The sequence below is a fragment of the Nelumbo nucifera genome, chromosome 1 (genome assembly GCF_055504915.1).
Source record: "Nelumbo nucifera cultivar China Antique chromosome 1, China Antique-T2T, whole genome shotgun sequence".
NCBI lineage: Eukaryota > Viridiplantae > Streptophyta > Magnoliopsida > Proteales > Nelumbonaceae > Nelumbo > Nelumbo nucifera.
The window spans coordinates 113,319,909-113,344,639 of NC_142649.1; the positions used below are offsets into that span (position 1 = coordinate 113,319,909).

The 24,731-nt window shown below is 39.0% G+C and overlaps 1 long non-coding RNA gene across 2 annotated transcripts; it reads left to right on the forward strand.

The window, feature by feature from the left end:
• Window positions 1-1,953: 1,953 nt before the first annotated feature.
• On the forward strand, window positions 1,954-22,668 carry LOC148803712 (uncharacterized). Of its 2 annotated transcripts, XR_016079361.1 has the most exons (5): window positions 1,954-3,031; window positions 7,119-7,327; window positions 7,450-7,568; window positions 17,263-22,152; window positions 22,254-22,668. It is a non-coding gene; the product is annotated as an uncharacterized LOC148803712 (long non-coding RNA). The 2 variants fall into 2 exon arrangements; XR_016079357.1 differs by having other exon boundaries at window positions 7,450-22,152.
• Window positions 22,669-24,731: the final 2,063 nt, after the last annotated feature.

Sequence of the window (24,731 nt, forward strand, 5' to 3'; positions counted from 1 at the left end):
AAATACATAGAAAATTTATAAAAAAATAGAAAATCATAAAAATTGAAGAAGATAACATAAATTACAAATCTATACCCAATATATAAAAGCATAGTCAAATATCACCATCAATATCAAATACCCTGTGCATCTTATGGGCCATTCCACTAGTTAATTAAAAAAATACAATACAATTGGAATTAAATAGTATAATAAATTTGAATATAAAAAATTATATTATTGTTCCATAAAACTGCTTTTGTAAAAGTACTTTCGTAGAAATGTTTTTATAAAAGTGCTTTCAGAAAAGTACTTTTGCAAAAGTGCTTTCGTAAAAGTTCTTCCATAAAAGTGCTTCCATAAAACTACTTCCATAAAAGTGATTTCGTAAAGTGATTTCGTAAAAGTACTTTTGTAAAAGTGCTTTTATAAAACTACTTCTGTAAAAATGCTTTCATAAAAGTACTTTTTAAAAATGATTTCGTAAAAGTATTTTTATAAAAGTGCTTTCGTAAAAATACTTTTCATAAAATTATTTTTATAAAAGTATTTTCGTAAAAGTGCTTTCGTAAAAGTACTTTCATAAAAGCGATTTTATTCTATCTTCAGTTTTGACTGATTTCAAATTGGACAAAGGTTTGGCATCATGATCAGATTATTGGAAATTTGGTTTTGGTCCAATTCAAACCAATAAGAATATGGACCAATTTATTTTGGATTGGCTCAATCTAATAATTATAATGGACCGTCCAAATCCTATTTGATAAGGTTTGGATCGGATTGGATCCAAACCAAAACTGGTCGATTGACACCCCTACGCATCGCACATCTCTCATACATGGCAGGTCCTAGTCTCATGGTGAGATGTGCGGTGTTAGATCAAGTTGGTAGAGGGTTAGAAATAAGCCTGTTCATGGGCTGGGCATCCCGACGGCCCGACTTAGGCCATTTCATTCAATATACTCTCCTTCAACTCTTCCAAATCATAGCCGACGCTAGCAGCAGTGAGCACCTGAGTGGTATCATCTTTCATCATAGTTTTCAAAACCGGACCGGACCGAACGGTCAGACCGGAAAAATCGACGATTTTCCTCAAAATTGGATTTTTCATAAAAACAATTGATTTTGGTCCACAAAACGCAGACCTGGGCGGTTAACCGTTTGAATCGTTCGAATGGTTTTGACCGGTTTTCATTTCTTTAATTTTTTTAAATTTTTTTAACTTTTTGTCAAAACGGGCCGACTGTTCGGGTCAACCCAGTAACCGGACCCCTGACCAATTCGATCTTTGGGTCGGTTTTAAAAAACATGTCTTTCATCTCCTTCCACAAACAGTGAAGCAGCAGCCAACAGGCGATATCATCTCTCTTGGAAGGCGGTGCCCCATTTCCCATTCTCTGATTATTAAATATACATTAGCACGGTCACAGACTAGAGGCGGTGTCCCCATTCCCTAACAACGGCCGACGACATCTACAATGGAAGTCGGACAAGCCACAATCGGTGATAGAAAACTCCATCAAGTCTCTCTCTATCTCCCCCATCCTCCAGTTCACCGACCCTTTTGATTAGTTTAAGCTTTAGGCTCATGCTCGGGCCTCAGGCTTTTATGAGGGTTGACTCAGGCCTAAAATAAAGGCCCGATGGTCGGGCCAAACTCCTGCTCGGGCCTATGGGAGAAGTACCAATCAGCCCAGATCAGAATTTACTAGGCAATGCATCCTGACCGTGAATTGATGCCAAATTCACGGGCAGGATGTGGTTTATAGGGGGGAGAGGACTAGTTGTAGGGGGGGAGCTGGAATTCAGAATTCTGCATCGTGTGTTTCCGTACTTTTCTCTAATATTTATGTTTATACCGTGTGAAAGTCCGGCCCTGCCCATGAAATCAGAGAAAATCAAAAAAAAAAAACTCGTTAATAATATAAAAAAATCCAAATTCAACAGAAAGATATTATTCCCACAAATGGAAGTGCGACAGTTGAAAATTGGAACTTGCTAAGATACGCCGGACAGTTGAAAATCAAGAAATTAGATTTTAGAAATTGAAAGAAAAAGAAGCATAAAATCCATTGCACTCTACAAAAATTATTGACGCCTTCCATCGTTTCTTCCTCGTATGTTCCTCATTTCTCCCAAGTCCCAATCTTTTCTGCATCTCTCCATGCGGCTCGTCTATCATCGTGGAATTTAATAGATATCAGCGTCCGTCATCGTGGAGATGGGTAACGCGCGCCTTGTGGAAATACAAGCAAGAGCAGGAGATTAGAGGAGGAAGTGGGTTACGACATTGCAGATGCATGCAGGCTTTCAAAGATTAGGGTTTTGTGGATTTCGGATTTCGGAGAAAGTCTGAACGATGACTTGAGGAGTCTCTTTTTTCCGTTTTCCGCCATCATCGGTAGATAATGTAAGTTGCAAGTCTGCAATCGTGGATTTCAAATTTCAGAGAAAGTCTGAACGATGAGTTGAGGAGTCTCCTTTTCCGTTTCCCGCCACTATCCATAGATAACGTTGGCAGATGGCTGCAAGCATTCGCTTCGGTTAGGGTTTTGTGGATTTCAGATTTCAAAGAAAGTCTGACGATGAATTGAAGAGTATCTTTTTCCGTTTCCCGCCATCGTCGGTATACACTAAAGGTTTTAGATCTGTACATATAGGCAAAAACGTAGATCCGATCTAATGGTTATGTATCCTATATCATGGCCGTGGATATTCGTCCTATTAGATCAAGTTCCTACATCCCACGATAAATACCCGATGCAACGACTAATCGGCTAGAAAAATAGAATGGAAGAGGAAGGTGGAGAGAAGTCGAGCATTGTGATCGGTCTGATCGAGAACAGTGCAAAGGTGGTATCGTATTTGATCCAAGATGTTGTCTCTCTCTCTCTTTCTCACTCAAATATTCTATTGTGATCTTATCGAGGTTGAAGATTTTTGAAACTACAAGTATTTTCTTATTTTCCTCCTTAACGTTGTTCGGTATTCAGATCTTCTGTAGCTTCTCGAGTATCAACCTATGATCCTATCCACAAGCATTGGCTGAAAGGTAACTTAATTTGGAATTTGGAAATGAAAATCCCTATTTGCTTTATTCTCGTTCTCAGTGCTACTAGCTCAGCTCAGACTTAACGTGACTAAGATCAACGGTTCCAGATTTGATTGAGAAGATTAAAGTAATGATCCAGATATATATGCACTAAGAGAATTTACCTCTAATTTAAATTGAAACAACGAATTTGCTATAGTTCTCATGTGGAAATTCAACTGGAAAGTCTTGGATGAGATTGTAACCTGAGGTGGTCCTGGGCAGCCTTTAATGGCCTGGGCTCTATTGTAATGTTTCTTTGATTGAATAAAGTACCTTACCTTTTACAAAAATAAAGAGCAAAATCTTGAATCTAAATGCATCTGTTATATTTCTTAGCAGTAGAAGCCAGAAAGCCGTACCTGTATAGAAAACGAGAAGTAGCCTATTCAAATGTTTTAAAAATGAGTCTTATGTAATCTTTGAATTTCTGATGTTAAACAAATGTTTTAAAAATGAGTCTTATGTAATCTTTGAATTCAAGCTTGTTTTGAACCTGTGCTTATAATAATTATTTAGTGAAATAAAACAGATCTTCGCCAAATCAAGCTGAAAGTTCTTGGGATCTAGTTCCCATGAAATGGCTTACTACATTCTTTTCTCAATTCATACGAGGTAGGGTGCGCTATCTCACATTTGATATCAACTGCATCCGTATCAAATAATTTATTTGCAAGAAGTTTCAAGGAAAATTCTTTCAATCGGTTGGCAGTGGGGTCCACTGCCCAATCCACCTTACCCACAAGTAAAAGTTTTAAATGTATAACATTACCGGGTTTTTAAATTTTACACTGCAATTTGTCTTATGGTGGGACTTTTATCTTTTATTTTTTTATTTTCAAGGTTACATGTTATCTGGCTTGTCTGGTAAAAATTTTCATTCTTAATATCCCAAAACTGGGTTTGATATTTGTTTTTATCTACTGACCTACTAACCCCTAATCTGCTTGTCCACCCAGAAAATTAAAAAGATAAATGTGACTACTGTTTTTATGATATGTTAAGATTTTTTTTTAATTTTAAAATTACTGTAAATTCCTTTTTCATTATAACTTAATTGCAATATATCTTCTGAAATCAAATGCTTTAAAAGTTGGTGAAATTTCACTGTGATTTCCTAGATTTCTCTTTTCTAGGATTGATACAAAAGAACAATTGGTGTGTGGGAGTACTTATTAAAACTATTATTTTCCACTTAGTATGCACTGTCATTTAGTTTATAAGATGATGAAGCATATTGATTTATTACGTTATAATATTGCGAGAACTAGCTTACCATGACAGATTGCATTTATTGCTAAACTAGAATTTGACATTATCTATTGTTTATTCTAAGAATGTACATGGTGAATATAGTATTCCCACCCATAATTATTATTAAGGTTAGACTCCATGTTATACTGATAACCTGTTGTGGAAGTCCCTGCACACTAGTTTCTTTGGGTTCTCAGAGGCTCTACAGGAGTATCTACTAAGTGTAGATAGAAAACAAAGTCCAAATCTTCGTGTTGGTTCAGAAATCAGTGACAAGCAGAGTTACAGAGATAACTCGAAAGATAATTCGAAGGATGAAGGACAAAGTATCAAAGGACCTCAAGCCATAGTTTGCAGTGACTCTAGGAGCCGAGGACTGTTCTTAGAAGTAGCAGATGGAGAGTGGGAGAAGAACTTGATTTTGACTGTAGACAATAGAGTCCAAGATTGGGAGAATGTTGCAGGGGCAGTTGCGAAGAGTACTGCTATAGTTAGACCTATTGATGACTCAAAGGCTGTGTATTATGGAGCTGGTGAAGAAGTAGTGATCCCAGATGTTGAGTCAGTGGAAACTCCAGTCGGAAGAGTAAGGGTAGAGAACTGGTTTCTGTCTTGTAACCATAATAACATCTCAGAAAGTCCTCTCGAGCTCCAGCTGGTAGGGCTTCCCTTCAATTACTGGAATGAGGAAACTCTGGTAAAATTGATTCAAGTCCTAAACTCCTAGGTGGTTTGTTGACAGCCTTTAATCTCCAAGATCTTCATGCAGCAAGAGTTAGGGTCGATGGTCTGAAGCTCGAAGAAGCTCCTAGATGCGTAGAGATGCTCATTAATGGTTGCTGGCTTAAGGTTTGGGTTCTGCTGGAAGGTGAAACAACTCCTTGGATGAAAGGTTCTAAGGAAGAAGATGTCGACATCCTTGAAGGTTGGGTTACATGTGGAAAGAAGAGTTCGGGCCAGAAGGTCTTGAATAATGTACAGATGGCGAACGAAGATGAAGAGACACCACCCGGGTCAGTCAGTAAGTCTCTGGATAAGAATGATGGTAGCCCAAACCTTTTGGAAAGTGGAGACCAAAGTGTAGGCAAAAAGTCTTATGCAAAGATCATTAAGGGCAGAGCCACACCAGCTAACCCTCTGGGTCCACAAGGCTTTTTAAAACCAGAGTGGATTCGAACCAGGTCCTTCTTTTGAGGGTGAACCAGAGCTGCCTTGTGGACAAGATTATAGGCATGTCTCTCGAAAAGAAAGGTCTTAGATGGGATCACAATGGCAGAGGGGATTTAAATCCCCTTTTTCACCTCAAGGCAACGTCCCAGGTGATTCGGAGATGGAGGTTGGAGAAGTGTCTCCACAAGGGTGGTCAGAGGGTGACGACAAGTTTGGTGAGGTAAATCAGTCTTTGAGTCTTTCAATTAAGAAAACAAGCCTGGAATGTTCGACTGGTGTTAAGGATGCAAAGAATGATTTGCAAATTCATAGGGAGGAAGTTCAATCCAGAAACAGAAAAGAAAACAGGAGGTAACATCGAAGGCCCAAAAAATATAATCTGAAAAGAAAGAGAAGGATGAGAAGAATTAGCTCTTCTGGGATTAGAAAAAGAGAGGAGAGGTGGGTTTGGGTGATTGCCAGGTTTGGCAAAGGCGGTGAGAAAAGTTTTGTCTCTGGTCCAGGAGAGACTCTCATCGACCGTTCTCTCTCGTCAACGTCTGGTAATGCTAGATGCTATTCTGAGGTTAGGAGGGGCTCCGATGAGAATCATGTTCCCTATGAGCTTGAGATCTTGAGTTTGACGTCTCCAGAGGATAGGTATGACTTGGAATGTCCAGTTTCTTCATGTGCAGAAGAGACATCTCCCGTTGAATTGGAGAACTTGGAAAGAGGGGAGGCAATAACTAGGAAAGAGATTACTAATATAGATGCTGAGTCAGATGCTGAAAGCAATGATGGAGGTAAGGTTGGAGGAAAGAAAGATTTAGCCATTGAAGATTCTTTCGGTGGACAGGCTGAAAATCAGGACAAAGATGGCTTATTATATCAGGAAGTTGAGATTGGAAGGCTAGGTGTAAATTTGGGTCGAAGGAGCAGAATGAAAGAGAAGGAAGATCACAACGGTAGGAGAATTAACAAGAAATTGCGTAATTTGAGAACTCACAATATAGTCCATGTGACAGAAGGAAAAGAGTGAAGGTTAATGGGATATCTGGTACTGATAATAGGGGGGAAATAGTGCAAGATCAACCACTGTCCCCCCTTTTGTTGAAGGAACAACATGTCAATAAGGTTTCTGATGCCGATTCAGAACCTGGTGCAATGTAGCTGCTACAGGAGAATGAAAGTGCTGATAAAGCTACAAATAAGATGATTATCAAAGAATTAGTTGATAAGAGAGGTCACAGTTGGGAAAAGCTTGGGTTTATTTTTTTGGGGCAGTGAGGAATTTGCCAGGAGGGCCTTTGAAGAATTTGAAAGAAAAAAAAGAGGAAGAGAAATTAAAGATCAAAGAGCATTTGAAAGGGACCAAGGTCTGGGATGAGGAATTCACAGATTGTTTTCTTAGGCCTGTTTTCTTTTCAGGAGTCTGTTTGGGTTTTATTCTGCTTGAGAGGGTAGTTTTCTTAGGCTTGTTTGGGTTTCCTGTGGTTGCTTCTTGCTATAGGTGATGTCTTATCACCTTCTGTAATCTTTTTTCTTTAATAATTTTTCTTTTTGAAAAAGAAAGCATTGTCGCACAGACATTACTTTTGTGTTTTTCAATGATTATATGGTTCTTACAACACCAACTTCATTACAGGTTGGAGTGGCTGCTTTTCACTTGTGGTCAGCTTCATTACATCTTTCTCAAATTCATTGGAACTAGCAGTACATATTAGAACACAAAGACCTTGCTGCATTTTTATGATCCTAAGGTGATTATTGCCCCCCTCCCGAAACAAGCTACCTCCGGATGGCATGGTTGGAGTTCCAGAGCTGGTGGATAGGTTTTATACATCAGTCAAGAAGGTGGTAATCTACTATTTTGGATTATGCAAATCTTTGTGTGTGCATAATCCATGAATTGCAGTAATTTTTTTTGATGATTATGCATTCCAGTAAAATTAAATGTTCTGTTTTCAACTGTGCAGGTTGTAATGTCTCATGGTTGCAAACCACTCACTATGGATATGACCATATTTTCGATGCATGGCATATTTCTTGATTAGTAGATGTTTGAATGACTGCTATTGTGATCATATTTGCCCAGGTATGTATCAGCATTAGGTATTAATTCAAATGTCCTACTTGCTTGGGCCCCAACCTTTGGTTGCATGGCTGTAGAGTACATTCGACAATGTTTCTACCCTAAAAAGAATTGGGCTATGTTTTGTTCATTTTGAATATTAAAATAATGTTATGCTTTTTAAATATGCCTGTTTACATAAATTGGCATCAGTTGTACCATATTAGTACGAATTTTGTGAATTCCTGGCATTGCATAAGTAGCTTCTGTAGGGATGTATGTAACGTAGATGATATCTGCTCAATGCTTTTACAGTTCTAATCTTCCTTTGTTGCTTAAAATTAAAAAATATTATTATTTTTTTCTCTTTTGATCAGTAGCAACTAACAAATACAAACTTTTTTTTGATAAATGAACATAATTTATTAGTGAACTACTGAAACATGAGAAGAGGTTGTCATACAGCTTAAAAGAAAATAAGAGTATGACACTGGTTTCTGTCCCCTATGCAAATTACATTTGGCCTAAGGCCAAACTTTTATCAAACCCTTGGACCCTTTGAATTTCCAACTACATGTCCTTTGAAAACCATTTAAAGGCTTAAAGTGTTTGATATCATTTCTATAACTCCACAAAGCTGCTTTACTTCCTTTTGTTAACCATCTGATTGCAACATTGGGTGCCCCTTTAATAACCAATTATTCAACTTCCATCTCCTTTGCGTTTCATACTCCGGTAACTACGTGAACTCCTTCACCTATTGGACCTGAAAACATTCCACGAACGAGTCCATTCTCATATCTTATCACTCCCCCTACCGTAAAAACCTTGTTCCATCCATCCATCCCTTTGCCAGTGATTTCCACTCCCTCCTTGCATTTTGCTTTTTTTGTTGATGAGGCTGCAATTGCTGCCTAATTTCTAAAAATGTCATTCATTATGAAATCCAAGAACAAATATATTGTTTTCAATCAATGTGCCACCCTGACTATAATGTTTTCCATTAAATCCTCTTCATTTCTTTCTTTTTCCTTAAAAATTCATGCACTCCTTTCTTCCCATATAGTCCAAATCATAGTAACCGGTGCAATTGTCCATGTTAATCTTCCTCTTTTGACAACTTGAGCGTGGACCATCAAACTACTTGTCCAAACTAGCAGGGAGAGAGCACTTGCATCTAAATAGAGCAAGGAAATATTCTGAAATACAATAGACAAATGGGTAAGAGATTAGGAAGTGGTAAGCCGTCTCCCCATTCTTTTTGCACATTAGACGTGAATCAAGAGATTAATACCAGTTGGGTCTCTTCCTTTGTATTAAATCACTAGTATTAATGCTCTCACGGAAGACTTCCCAACAGAAGACACTAATTTTTAGGGGGATGTGAACACATCAAACTTCCTTTACAACAAAGGACATCTGGGAGGGACTAGGAGAAAAGCAACCTTCCAATCTAGGATCAAGAGAAACCCCATCCAATACATGCAAAATGATAGAAACAAGAGAAATTTCAAAGTTCCTATTATTTTCTTACTTGAATAAAAGAATTAGAAAATAGAATGTGTTTTCTGATGTAATTTAGAGAGAAGAAGAAGAGAAGTCAACCTAGGTTCGAAGAGAAGAGAGAAGAGAGAATAGAAGAAAGAAGAGAGAATAGAAGAAAGAAGAGAAAGGGTGTGGTTGGATTGTTCTGGCCGCCTCACTAAATCTTATTTATATCTGTGTGAGTTACTCTAATACCCCTACTTAAAACAAAAGAAAATAAAAAAAAGGCCAAATTGGCCCAACTACTATAACTGTAACATAAAGAAATAAACCGTCAAATAAAGTTTTGGGTTGAGACCACACACACAAAGTATGGGGCTGGGACCACAGACACACTAATAGTCTATCAACAAACTCTACATTCTTCTTTGCCCAAAGGATCAGCCAAAACCCGAAGGAGGAGATAAGTGGATAACAAGCTTAAAAATAGTTTTCCCTTTAAGAGAGGAACGATGAACATATAGTGGAAACTATCTTTCAATGGAGACTCCTCAATCCAATGGTCTTCCCAAAATTTGATTTTATTACCAAAGACAAGGTCATACTTGTTGTGATTAAGGAAGAATGGGAGGATACCATGAATGTGTCTCAAAGTAGAGTCAACAGTAGTTCTATGTGATAGACCATCGTCCCAACTTTTATTTGTGAGCCTATGCATACTTACCACAACCCGATGGCATAAAGAATGGGTGGCTTTGTGGGATATCGAAAATCTTTTACATAAAGTTGTTGCGAGTATTCATGGGCTCTCAGAGAATGGTTGGGATGCTGGAATTCTATGTAGAGCTACCCTTACTTCTCCGTCGAAGGCAATTCATAGCACTCTTTCACTATTTCTTAATCGCATCATCAATGATATCTCGTTTGGCAACAAGGTTAAATTCTTGGAAGATCTCTATCTTGGGGAATCCTTGTTGAAATGTGTGTTTCCTTTTCTCTATGCCATCAGCAATCTTAAAAAGAGAACAACTTTTGGTTGAAAGTTGGATTTTAGGAGAAATGCGAGAGTTTGAATTTATTCCCATTTCTAGGTTTTTGTATTTGTTGGATGGGGGTGGTTCTTGATAGCTCAGTTGGGGATAAACGAATATGGGTTCCTAACTAATCAGATAGGTTTTCTTGTAGTTCACTCTTTTAATATGTTGGTTAGGGTCACTCCCCACTTTAAGTCTATCCTTGTCGGTTGTGACATATTGAGAGTTTTGGTGTCCCCCTATTCCCCTGAAAGTTAGTACTTTTTGTAGGGGCGTTTTCAACAGAAGCATCAACACCCGTGACATTTTGCAACAAATTAAAGACCTAGTAGGCCCTTATACCAACCTGTAGGACTGGTGTCCTACAAACAACCATCCAATCTATGAGGATCAAGAGTAACCCCATCTAAGACATACAAAAGACTAGAAACAAGAGCAATTTCAGAGTTGATAAGGTTTTCTTCTCTAGCCCAAAGTTTCAGCTAAAGTCAAAGGAAACAAGGGGATAACAAGCTCAGAAATAGTTTTGCATTTAAGAGAGGAAGCGATGAAGATAGAGCGGAAGTGATCTTTCAATGGAGACTCCCCAACCAAGGGCTTGCCCAAGATTTGATTTTATTACCAAAGACAAGGTTATACTTGTAGCGATTGAAGAACATTGGGATGATACCATGGATGTGTTGAAGGAGAGACAAAATTAGTTCCGTGTGATAGTCCATCATCCCAACCTTTATTTGCCAGCTCATGCATACTTACCATAACCCGATGGCATAAAGTTTTGGCAGCTTCGTGGGATATCAAAAATCAAGGGCATAAAGTTGTGGTTGGGATGTTGGAGTTCTATGCAAAGATACATTTATTTCCCCTTGGGGGGCAATTCATAGTACTCTTCCCCTATTTCTTTATCGCATCATGTATGGTCTCTCGTTTGGAGAGAAGGCCAAATTCTTGAAAGGTCTCTAGCTTGGGGAATCCTTGTTGAAAGGTGTATTTCCTTGTCTTTACGCCATCTCTAATCTTAAGAAGAAAACAATCTCTAAGTTTGTTCCACCTCTTCATCCCTTGGACTTGATTGGAAGTTGGATATTAGGAGAAATCTGGGAGCATTTGAATTTGTTCCTATTTCTAGTCTTTTGAATTTGTTGGATGGGGTGGTTCTTGATAGATTTGTTGGGGATAAACAAATTTGGGTTCCTAACTCTTCAAGTAGGTTTTATGGTGGTTCCTATTTTAAAATGTTTGTTAGGGTCATTCCCCTCCCCATGTCCATTCTTGTGACATGTTGAGAGTTCTGGTGTGCACCTATCCCTCAAATGTAGTGGCTTTTGTTGGGTAGTTTTTAATAGAAGTATCAACCCTCATGATGTTTTGCAAAAAATAAAAAGAGACCTAGTGGGCCTTTATCTCCTCCCATAGGACTGGTGTCCCACAAACAACCATCCAATCTAAGAGGATCTAGAGTAACTCCATCTAACACATGCAAAAGCCTAGAAACAAGAGCAATTTTAGAGTTGAAAAGGTTTTCTTCATTAGCCCAAAGTTTCAGCTGAAAGAGACAAGAGGATAAAAAGCTCAAAAATAGTTTTGCATTTAAGAGAAGGAACGATGAAGATAGAGTGGAAGTGATCTTTCAATGGAGACTCTTCAACTAAGGGCCTTCCCATGATTTGATTTTATCACCAAAGACAAAGTCATACTTGTAGTGATTGAGGAATAGTGGGAGGATACAATAGATGTCTATTGAAGGAAGGTCAAGAGTAGTTCTGTGTGATAGTCCATCATTCCAACCTTTATTTGTTAGCTCTTGCATACTTACCACAACCCGATGGCATAAAGTTTTGGCGGCTTTGTGGGATATCGAAAAGCATGGGCATAAAGCTGTGGTGAGCACTCATGGACTCTCAAAGAATGGTTGGATGCTGGAGTTATGTGCATAGATACATTTACTTCCCCTTGGAGGGCAATTCTTAGTATTCTTCCCTATTTCTTTATCGCATCATGTATGGTCTCTCGTATGGAAGCAAGGTCAAATTCTTGGATGATCTCTAGCTTGGGGAATCCTTGTTGAAAGGTGTATTTCCTTGTCTTTACTCCATATCTAATCTTAATTAGAAAACAATCTCTAAGTTTTTTCTACATCTTCATCCCTTGGATTTGATTGGAAGTTGGATTTTAGAAGAAATTTGAGAGCGTTTGAATTTTTTCCTATTTCTAATATTTTGAATTTGCTGGATGGGGTGGTTCTTGATAGATAGTTGGGGATAAAAAATTTGGGTTCCTAACTCTTCAAGTAGGTTTTATGGTGGTTCCTATTTTAAAATGTTTCTTAGGGTCGTTCTCCCCTCTCCATGTCCATTCTTGTGACATGTTGAGAGTTCTAGTGTGCACCTATCCCTCAAATGTAGTGGCTTTTGTTGGGTAGTTTTTAATAGAAGTATCAACCCTCATGACGTTTTGCAAAAAAAAAAAAAAAAAGAGACCTAGTTGGCCTTTACCCCCGCCCGTAGGACTGGTGTCCCACAAACGATCATCCAATCTAAGAGGATCTAGAATAACCCCATCTAACACATGCAAAAGGCTAGAAACAAGAGTAATTTCAGAGTTGGAAAGGTTATCTTCATTAGCCCAAAGTTTCAGCTAAAGCCAAAGGGCACAAGGGGATAAAAAGCTCAGAAATAGTTTTGCATTTAAGAGAAGAAACAATGAAGATAGAGTGGAAGTGATCTTTCAATCGAGACTCCTCAAGCAAAGACCTTCCCAAGATTTGATTTTATTACCAAAGGCATGGTCATACTTGTAGTGATTGAGGAACAGTGGGGGGATACCATGGATGTGCATCGTAGAAGAGTCAAGAGTAGTTCTACGTGATAGTCCAACATCCCAACCTTTATTTGTTAGCTCATTCATATGTACCACAACCCGATGGCATAAAGTTTTGGCAGTTTCGTGTGGGATATCGAAAATTATGGGCGTAATGTTGTGGTGAGCATTAATGGACTTTCAGAGAATGGTTGGGATGTTGGATTTTTGTGCGGAGATACATGTGCCTCTCCTTGGAGGGCAATTCATAGTACTCTTACCCTATTTCTTTATCGCATCATGTATGGTCTCTCAGCTTGAAACAAGGTAAAATTCTTGAAAGATCTTTTTTTGAGAAAATTTAACCAGAATTTGTTGAGAAAAAGGGGGGTGGGGTGGACAAGAGGAGATATACAAAGCAGGGGGGAACCCCTACAAGTTACAAAGGAGTAAGCTTATCGCTATACAGATGCTCCAAATATACACCAAATTTAGCTAGGCCATCTGCAGTACAAGTTACAAAGGAGGAAGCTTATCGCTATACAGATGCTCCAAATATACACCAAATTTAGCTAGGCCATCTATAGTATGATTGTGTTCCCTAGGAATCCAAACTAAGTTAACATTCAAACCATCCAAAGAATCCCAAGCTTCAGTCAGATAGTGATACAGTCTCCAAGGGCCCCCTTTTTTTGTCTCTTAACCATTTTATCGTATTTGCTGAATCACCTGCAATGATCAAATTCTGAATTCCCAAATTCTTTAATATCCTGATTCTGATGAGAGCAGCCATCACTTCAGCCTTTGTGGAGCCAGCCCAACCGATTCCACAAATTCTGAATTCCTAAATTCTTGAAAGATCTTTTGTTTGGGGAATTCTTGTTGACAGGTGTGTTTCCTTGTCTTTATGCCATCTCTAATCTTTAGAAGAAAACAATCTATAAGTTTGTTCTACCTCTTCATCCCTTGGAATTGATTGCAATTTGGATTTTAGGAGAAATCCAAGAGCATTTGAATTTGTTCCTATTTCTAGTCTTTTGAATTTGTTGGATGGGGTGGTTCTTGATAGATTAGTTTGGGATACAAAATTTGGTTTTATGGTGGTTCTTGTTTTAAAATGTTTGTTAGGGTCATTCTTCCCCTCTCCATGTCCATTCTTGTGACATGTTGAAAGTTTTGTTGTCCACTTATCCCTCAAACGTTGTGGCTTTTGTTGGGTAGTTTTTAATGCAAGTATCGACTCTCGTAATATTTTGCAAAAAAAAAAAAAAGAGACCTAGTTGGCCTTTTTCTTCTCCCGTAGGACTAGTGTCCCACAACGACCCTTCTATCTAAGACAATCAAGAATAACCCCATCTATCACATGCAAAAGGCTAGAAACAAGAACAATTTTAGAGTTGATAAGGTTTTCTTCTTTAGCCCAAAGTTTCAGCTAAAGCTGAAGGAGGCAAGGGGATAACAAGCTCATAAATAGTTTTGCATTTAAGAGAGGAAACGGTGTAGATAGAGTGGATGTGATCTTTCAATGGAGACTCCTCAACCAAGGGCCTTCCCATGATTTGATTTTATTACTAAAGACAAAGTCATACTTGTAGTGATTGAGGAACAATGGGGGGATACCATGAGGAGAGTCAAGAGTAGTTTTGTGTGATATTCCATCATCCCAACATTTATTTGATAGCTCAAGCATACTTACCACAACCCGGTGGCATAAAGTTTTGGCGGCTTCGTGGGGTATTGAAAATCATGGGCATAAAGTTGTGGTGAGCACTCATGGGCTCTCAGAGAATGGTTAGGAGGCTGGATTTATGTGCATAGATACATTTACTTCTCCTTGGAGGGCAATTCATAGTACTCTTCCCCTATTTCTTTATCGCATCATATATGGTCTCTCGCTTGGAAATAAGGTCAAATTCTTGAAAGATCTCTAGTTTGGGGAATCCTTGTTGAAAGGCTTGTTTCCTTGTCGTTACACCATCTCTAATCTTAATAAGAAAACAATCTCAAAGTTTGTTCTACCTCTTCATCCATTGGACTTGATTGGAAGTTGGATATTAGGAGAAATCCGGGAGTGTTTGAATTTGTTCCTATTTCTAGTCTTTTGAATTTGTTGGATGGGATGGTTCTTGATAGATTTGTTGGGGATAAACAAATTTGGGTTCCTAACTCTTCAAGTAGGTTTTATGGTGGTTTCTATTTTAAAATGTTTGTTAGGGTCATTCCCCTCCCCATGTCCATTCTTGTGACATGTTGAGAGTTCTGGTGTGCACCTATCCCTCAAATGTAGTGGCTTTCGTTGGGTAGTTTTTAATGGAAGTCTCAACCCTCATGACATTTTGCAAAAAATAAAAAGAGACCTAGTGGGCCTTTATCTCCTCCCGTAGGACTAGTGTCCCACAAACGACCATCCAATCTAAGAGGATCTAGAGTAACCCCATCTAACACATGCAAAAGGCTAGAAACAAGAGCAATTTCAGAGTTGAAAAGGTTTTCTTCATTAACCCAAAGTTTCAGCTAAAACCGAAGGAGACAAGGGGATAAAAAGCTCAGAAATAGTTTTGCATTTAAGAGAATGAATGATGAAGGTAGTGTGGAAGTGATCTTTCAATGGAGACTCCTCAACCAAGGGCCTTCCCATGATTTGATTTTATTACCAAAGACAAGGTCATACTTGTAGTGATTGAGGAATAGTGGGAGGATACAGTGGATGTCTATCGAAGGAAAGTCAAGAGTAGTTCTGTGTGATAGTCCATCATTCCAACCTTTATTTGTTAGCTCATGCATATTTACCACAACCCGGTGGCATAAAGTTTTGACGGCTTTGTGGGATATCGAAAATCATGGGCAAAAAGTTGTGGTGAGCACTCATGGGCTCTCAGAGAATGGTTGAGATGTTGGAGTTATGTGCATAGATACATTTACTTCTCCTTTGAGGAATAGTGATTGAGGAATAGTGGGAGGATACAGTGGATGTCTATCGAAGGAAAGTCAAGAGTAGTTATGTGTGATAGTCCATCATTCCAACCTTTATTTGTTAGCTCATGCATACTTACCACAACCCGGTGGCATAAAGTTTTGGCGGCTTTGTGGGATATCGAAAATCATGGGCAAAAAGTTGTGGTGAGCACTCATGGGCTCTCAGAGAATGGTTGAGATGTTGGAATTATGTCCTTAGATACATTTACTTCTCCTTTGAGGGCAATTCATAGTACTCTTCCCTATTTCTTTATCACATCATGTATGGTCTCTCTTCCCTATTTCCTATCCAGGACTAGACTACTCCAAGCCCAACCCTCTTTATCCTTTAAAAGACATCAAGACTATTAATCCTCTTCAGCCCAATCCTCTTCCTATCCATAGGAGGAACAAGAGTTTTTAGGTTAACTACTTTTTCTATCAGTAGGTTAACTACATTTTCTTGTACTATGGTTGTATTATTGTTTATGTCAATTGGATTCTTGTTCAGTAAAACTACTCTCTGCATTTTCAAATTAAAGCCAAATTGTATAAGATTCAAACTTGGAAAATTATAATTTTAATTTTCAGAAGACTAAGAATGCTCAATATGTCAAAGGTGATGAGCAAATGGTGTTCGTAACAGATGACTAGGTGCAAGATAGAATTATTGTTAAATTTATTAAATGAAGATCTAGTTCCTAGGACTAGACTAGAATCTTTGGGTACTTGTACAACCAGGGTATTTGAAGTCAAACAAGCTGAAGCAAAGATGAACACAAGAAAGCTTTGGAACCAGGATAATGCCTTGAAATAGGTTAAGGAATTATCTATTGCAGTCGAGTTCACCTCTGTTCTTACGACAGTGGTTAGAGATTATAATATACATGATGGAGTAACATGACTAGATCTCTTTAATGGGGTTTAGACTGAGCTTTCAGGGAATTGGTTCGTACTCCCTTAGAATGGAACTTAGTGGACTAGTTCTGTTTAGGACTGATCAAGTGGTTCTTTTTGTCGCAATTCCTATTTTTCATAAAATCTTATTGGAAAATAAATATAATTAACAATTTGAATTTCTCATTGAAGTTTCTGTAAAAATTCCTTCACATTTTCTCATAAAATACATGTATATTTATTTTCATCAAATGTTTTCTGAAGATATAACATGAAACAACATGACTCCACAAATAGAACTCTGCTATAATAATATTTAAGTTGCTTACACTATAAAGAAACTGGTAAGCAGAATTTCTTGAAAATAGTGCATAGATAGTGTTATAGAGAAAGAAGTTTTAAGTGGCTGTATTTTGGAAGCTGCATACTTCTAATATTTATAGAGGTGATGAACTGGTCCATGATGCCATTCAAGATAGGGTCTTCTATGACTACTGTTTCAAGGCTAACCAAATTTTCAATGTGGCCTATGGTGTTGATAATGTTAGAAGGAGACAGGTGTTGAAATCAAGCATTATCCTTCTTAAGACTGCTTTGGAGCTTCTCCGAAACATTTCCAAGCCCATCCGTGAAAATGAAAAATATGCTTCTATATTGAAAAGGTTAAGTTACACTTGCTTTTGCTTACGTCTTTTATTTCATTCTTATTTACTAGCGGCAACTCATGTGATGCATTGGATGCTTTCTAAAATTATATTTTTAAGGGAAAAAAATGAAGTTACGGTGATTCACCGAAGGTTGTATATATTTATGGTTTTTTACATATAAAATAGGAGGAAAAACAATTTTTTCCTTTTAAGTTATTGAGCTTCTAACTTATTCTTATATATATTTATACTTTATACCATCTATAGAGTGTTGTTGGTGTTAGACAGTTGTATGCCCTTATCTTCAATTAGAATGATGTACATTATGATTTTATTGTAAATGAATAAAGTACATATTTGATTCATCTTCTTGTGGTGTGTTTCTGTGCAATACTCTTAAACTTGACACTTAATGAGACTCGTTTTAATTTAGAATGTTCACAGCCAGCGGGTCGGTTTGGGGAGACCTATCCTGATAAGGCTGACACTGATGTGCCACCAAGTCGGTTGGGGTGGCCTGTCTCAGCCGCCAGGGTGAGACCTCAGGCACATGTAGTGTAGGATCAATTGAATCTTTGAATTGGACCAGATTTTCAGTATTGCCCTGGACCATGGAGATTAATGGGCAAAACTGAAAAGTTACACCCAACCCCTAGACTCGATTATGATACTACACTAGGTGTCGGATTGGGTTGTCTTTGATGTACCAATCAGTGAGATCCTTAGCGGGGGTCAAAACCTGGGTATGTTGGGACAGTCTGAGAATTCATCTGAGTGGGTGATCATAGTGACTGGATCAGCCCCTTTGTCGGACAAAGGTAATGATCGGGAATGCACTCTCACTGATGGAAACCAAGACTGCCGGCAGCCGATTTCAATCGTTGAGATTTGTTTTGAAAAATATATTTTATATGAAATATAAAAGTATATATATATTATGTTTTCTAAAATGTTTGCAAAATGTTTTTTTTTCCTATGATCCATATGAGTAGAGAGTGCGGCACTGTTCCTTGCAGCCGAGGGAGAGGGAGAGGTCCTCTCTTGTCGGGCAGTGTTTGATCATTATGGGTTGAGAGGTTGAGTGTAAGACCATTGAGGATAATACTTGATGGGCTAATCTTGCATCTGCCCACAGTCCCTAGGTGTTACAAGGTGGCTTGGCCCAGGGACCACTTAGGGTAAGTGTTGGGCCCATCCCATTTGATGAGTTTCAGGGGGTGCACTGTCCATAACAGTGTATTGGGCCAGGCCTTGTAACAAAGGCTGGGCTGAACCCATGTGGCTGATCTGTAGATCAATGCTTAGGTCCCACGCCATACAAGGAAGCCCAACTGGGCAGTAGATAGGAAAGCTAAGTGAGCATTGGATCTTAATGGGCCTAAAGCCCATTTCGAATTTGGCTATTTAATTAGTTAAATATGGGGCAAATTCTGGAATGGATTAGCAAATAGAATAGGGTCTTAACCCTATCCACCTAGAGAGTGCAGATCTGAATGTGATTCAGAACTGGAAACCTCCTAATAAGATTAGGAGAAAGCTGATCTAATCGGTAGATAAGATAATGGTTTATTCTTATCACTTAAAGGGATGTCTGATCCAAATAAGATTTGGATCAGCAACTCCTAATTAGATTAGGACCTGATCCTTTAGGGTTACAAAAGACGGAAGGGGCGGCAGCCTTTAGTAGAGACATATTCATATCCTCTTTAGTGCTAAAATTACAGAAGAAAGAATTAAGCAACCCTGTAGAATTCTTTCTTGTCGCCTCCTTCCTGCCGCGTAGTTTGCCAATTCGATCTCCAGTTCAGTGGAAGAAGTCAAGATTTGATCTTGATATCAGTTCTTTGTGAAATGACTGATAGGAAGCTGTGCTTACGTGCCATCCTGCTATTTCTTACGAAGGACTAGGTTCTTGGAGAACTCCGCTGATTCTGCTCCATCATGCACTGCACCATTTTTAGTGGGAGCAGTCTTTGGATCCTTCCTTGGGCGTGAACACCTCCATTGGGAGATATTACTTCTCCGTATTAGGTATAATTCTCTCCTACTGCTTTTGTTCAGATCTGGTTCAGTTTATGGTTCAAGATTGATCATTGAAAATACGATTTTCTAAATAGGGAATGCGATTCCCAGTTGAAAGGGAGAGAATAATTTTTGAAATTCGCCCACCTTATTCCGCAAGATTTGGGCGTCCATACGATGGATCTCTCATCCCTTCAGTGGTATCAAAGCCATGGTTCAATTCTTGAACCAATTTGTTTCAAATCTGAACCTACGCAAATGGGCAGAAGGCGTTCTACCCGATTTGCGCAGATAAAGGGTTTTGGGAAATTGTCCCAAAAATTTATGGGCGAATAATCTGAAATTAATTTTATATAAATCTGATTATTGTTTAGAATTGTTCTTTATGATTTTCTTGATTTATGGGCTGTTCGTATAAGAGGAGATCGAATTCTCGATTTGCGCAAGAAACCTGTGATTTTGCAGTTTATGGATTATTTTATTACATTTGGTCTGTAAAATAATTCTTTTTTTATTTTTTAGATTAAATGTATAGGTATTTGATCTGATGTAATTATTAATAGAAATTAGGTTTTCTATTTATTTTATTTTGGATCGAAAATGGCGGCGCGAAGAAGCAGATTTCGTAGAGGAGATTTCACAAATGGGAGAATTGCAATCTGTGATTTGCAGTTTATGAAATTGCAAACTATGATCTAACCTCTGTTTTGTAGGATGGTTTGTGCGAACAACCCTGGTTGACTGATTAATGTTTTTCTTTTATCAGTATTTAATTTCAGATTATTTTCTTGAATTAAAGATTTAATTAAAGATCAAACCCTAGACCCATTCGAACCAAGATTGGTTCAAATAGTTTGGACCGAATATAGGGTTCGATCATAGCTGAATGTCAGCCCTAATTTTTCCTACTAATGGGCCTGAGGATTGATAATTAATTAAATTCTTAATTCGGCCCAACCTGTAAAGGACCAGTTTTAAATTGTTAAAACTGCTAAAAGCCCACTCTGCGGATAAAGCTATATGGGTCGAATCCATAAACCCTAATTCAGCCCATATACCTAGATAATATTAATGATTAATATTATGGATTCAAGATGGGCTTTAAATGGGCTTTACAGATAATTCATTGATTGGATCAATTTATCCTTGCATGTGATCTATAGATGTGTGATGTGCTACGTACATAGGCTATAAGTGTCTGGCCCATGCTCAATCGACAGTGGCTCTTGCGCACACCATGGTTGAATGCACATCATTGCCATGGTGTCCCTTTTGGTCATTGGATGACCTCCCTCAGTGGTGGGCCCCACACCTCATGGAGAGGTTATGTACGGGACCCTAGCCGATTTGGGCCCACCGAAATTTGGCTTTATGAAAGTCAGTGGGAGCCACTTTGGTTTGACCTAGATCAAACTAGGGAGTAATTCACTGTTCCCTCCAGCTAATATGAGTGCATGTGATAGGGAGATTCATATGATGAATTCTCTAAAGGCCTTCCCTCATTAGCATGAGGATGGGTCCTTCAGTAATGAGGAAACACACCAGAAAATGGGCTATCCATTTGCTGTTGGGCTTGTCTGAGTGTTTCATAGACCGATGTGGGAGGGACTTCACCAGAAAATGGGAACTCTCTCACTACACTTTGGCGTTCACGAATATGATGGGTAAGCACTCACTGGACAGAAATGTTTACCTGAAAACGGCTCTGAACCTTGTCTGACAGAGGCCAAAGGGAAAACTCATATGATGAGTGGATATGATTCTTCACAGAAAGGTGGTGGGGTTATGCAGCTGAAACAGTTGGCTCCATGCACCCTATGTGATTTCCTACATTTCTAGAGACAATTCGTAGTTTCCGTCACTGAGAAGGGAGGAAAATCTCAGAGATGAATAAATGGGAATGGAGCGTAGATTAAAATCCATATCTATATAATGGACATGAATCAAATTAGGTTGTGGACTGATGTTTGCTCTTTTATCAGAAAATGGCAAACGAACAATTTGCAAAGCTACTTGATGACAAGCTGAAGGGTCCAAACTATGCCGACTGGTACAAGAACCTTATGTTGGTCTTAACCTCTGAGAAATTGGATAAGGTAGCCAAGAATCTTGCCCCGGATCGTCCGGGAGATAGGGCTTCTGAGGCCCGGAGAAGAGAATACCAAGAATGGGAGGAGAAAAACTCCCTTGCCCACTGCTATATCATTGCCTCCTTAGATAACCCAATTCAGAGGCAATTCGATCAGATCGAAGTTGCCAAGGACGTATTGGACAGTCTCAAGACAATTAACGAAGAGCAGAATCATTCTACTCAGCAGAAGGTTTTGAAATAGTTCATGACCGCGCAGATGTCCAACGGCCAACAAGTTCACGACCATTGTCTTCGGATGATGGGATATATCAATGAACTGGAGGCTCTTGGATCCGGGCTAGATCTGGTAACACAGATCGATGCTATTCTCAACTCCTTGTCTTCATCCTTTAATACATTCATCATGAATTACAACATGAACAAGCTGAACGTCTGCTTGCAGGAACTCAACAATATGTTACAAATGGTCGAAGAATTGATTAAAAAGGATGAGCCCATTGCCATGCTTGTTGAAACTGGAAAATCGGACAAGAAAAGGAAGACAAAGAGAAAGCCCTAGAAAAAGGCTGCCAAACCCAAGAAGATGAGGAAGGACAAGGCATCAGATGCTTGTCACTTCTGCAAGAAGACCGGCCACTGGAAAAGGAACTGTCCTGCCTACCTGGAATCCAAGAAAGGTAATTTCGAATCTTGTGTTATAGAAACCAATCTATTGGTAGTTTATGCGTCCTGGTGTATTGACTCTGGGGCATCAACTAATGCGTGTAACTCACTGCAGGGGTTCATGGTAAGCAGAAGGCTGAGTGAAGGAGAAGTTACGCTCTACTTGGGGACTACTGCAATTGTTGCAGCCGCGGCCATAGGAACCGTGGAGTTAATTTTTAGAGAAGGAGTTATTGTATTGAAAGATTGTCTTTATGTACAAAATTTAAGGAGAAATTTGATTTATGTTTTAAAACTGTGTGCAAATGGTTATTCTATTTTCTTTTGTAATACGATTATTATTAAAAGAAATAACAGATTCATCACATACGGGGAACTAGAGAACGGTCTCTATGTTCTACATCCTTCTCTAGAAACAAACATAATTGAAACTACGTCGGCTGAAATCCCCAAGAAAAGAGTCTGTGATATAGTTAATCCCACGTGCCTGTGACATTACCGACTTGGCCACATCGGTGTTGACCGAATCACAAGGTTGGTAAAGGATGGTCCTTTGGATTTTCTAACTCTAAAAGATCTTCCCACTTGTGAGCCTTGCCTACAAGGTAAGATGACGAAACGACCATTTAATGGTAAGCCTGAAAGATGTACAGACACACTTGACCTTATACATACTAATGTATGTGGTCCCCTGAGTGTTAGGATACAAAATCAACACGTGTATTTCATTATCTTTACAGATGAGACACAAGTCTGAATCCTTTGAAAAGTTCAAAGAGTTTAGACAAGAGGTCGAGAAACAGTAAGGGAGAGAAATTAAAGCCCTTCGATCAAATCGAGGTGGCGAGTATCTCTCTAACGAATTCAGGGACTACTTAAAGGATAATGGGATTATATCACAATTGGCTCCTCCTGCTACACCACAACTTAACGGTGTTTCAGAAAGGAGAAATATGACCTTATTAGATATGGTCCGGTCACTTCTCATACACTCAGAGTTACCCACATTCTTTTGGGGTTACGCATTAAAGACTACGATTTACGTGTTGAATCGGGTTCTAACCAAATCAGTTCCGAATACTCCATATGAACTTTGGACCGGAAAGAAACCAAGTGTTAGACACTTGAAGATTTGGGGTTGTCCAGCACACGTTAAAAGAACGTGTGCAGACAAGTTGCAATCCAAGACCAGCCGTTGCCTATTTGTAGGCTACCCAAAAGGCTCTGTGGGTTACCTATTCTATGACCTAAGTGAGCAGAAGGTGTCTGCAGCCGAAATGCACAATTCTTGGAAACAAATTACATCCTGAACACCCATCGTTAGGAAGTAGTTATTGATGAGGAGAGCTCAGGAACAGTGGGACATGTTCTACAAGTTCCAGGTAGTAACCAACCTAGAAGATCCACTCGGGTATCCAGGCCACCAGTTCGTTATGATTATGACCATGATAGTTACCTGGTGCAAACATTGACTAGTGAGGAGGATCCCGTGACTTATGCGGAAGCTATGTTGGACATAGATTCCCAGAAGTGGGTGGAGGCCATGAGAGCTGAGATGGACTTAATGGAGACCAATGGAGTCTGGACTCTAGTAGATCCACCCTCCGGGGTAAAAGCAATCGGTTGCAAATGGATTTACAAGAGGAGGAAGGGCCCCGATGGTAGAATTGAGACATTCAAAGCTCGTCTGGTGGCGGAAGGGTACACTTAGAAAGAGGGCATTGATTATGACGAAACCTTTTCGCCTGTGGCCATGCTTAAATCCATTAGGATCCTGCTATCTGTAGCAGCATACCATGATTATGAGATTTGGCAAATGGATGTCAAAACTGCATTCCTGAATGGAGATCTTACTAAAGATATCTACATGCAACAACCACAAAGCTTCATTGCTACTGGTCAGGAAAACATGGTATGTAAAATTAATAGATCCATTTATGGACTTAAGCAAGCTTCTAGAAGTTGGAACGTCCGTTTTGACTCTGCTGTCAAATCGTTTGACTTCAAGCAGAATTCGGATGAACCCTGTGTCTACGGGAAGTACAGTGGGGATAAGGTTACCTTCTTGGTTCTGTATGTAGATGACATTCTACTTATTGGGAATGATGTAGGAATGTTAAGTACGGTGAAAGTATGGCTTTCACAGCAATTCTTCACGAAAGATCTTGGAGAAGCCTCCTATATACTAGGTCTTCGACTCTATAGAGATAGATCGAAGCGGATAATAGGATTATCCCAATCTGCTTACATTGACAAAATAGTCAAGAGATACAGCATGGAGAACTCCAAGAAAGGAAATGTTCATTTCAGGCACGGAGTTACTCTCTCCAAGAAGATGTATCCCAAGACCTTTGAGGAGATTAAGGGCATGAAAGACGTTCCTTAAGGCTCTGCCGTAGGGAGCATCATGTATGCCATGGTGTGCACTCGTCCTGACATTGCTCAGGCGGTCAGTGTGGCAAGCAGATTCCAGGCCAACCCAGGGCAGGAGCACTGGACTGCTGTGAAAAATATACTTAAGTACCTTCGAAGGACAAAAGAGTTTTGTCTAGTATTCGATGGTAGCTCATTACAGATCCAAGGGTATACTGAT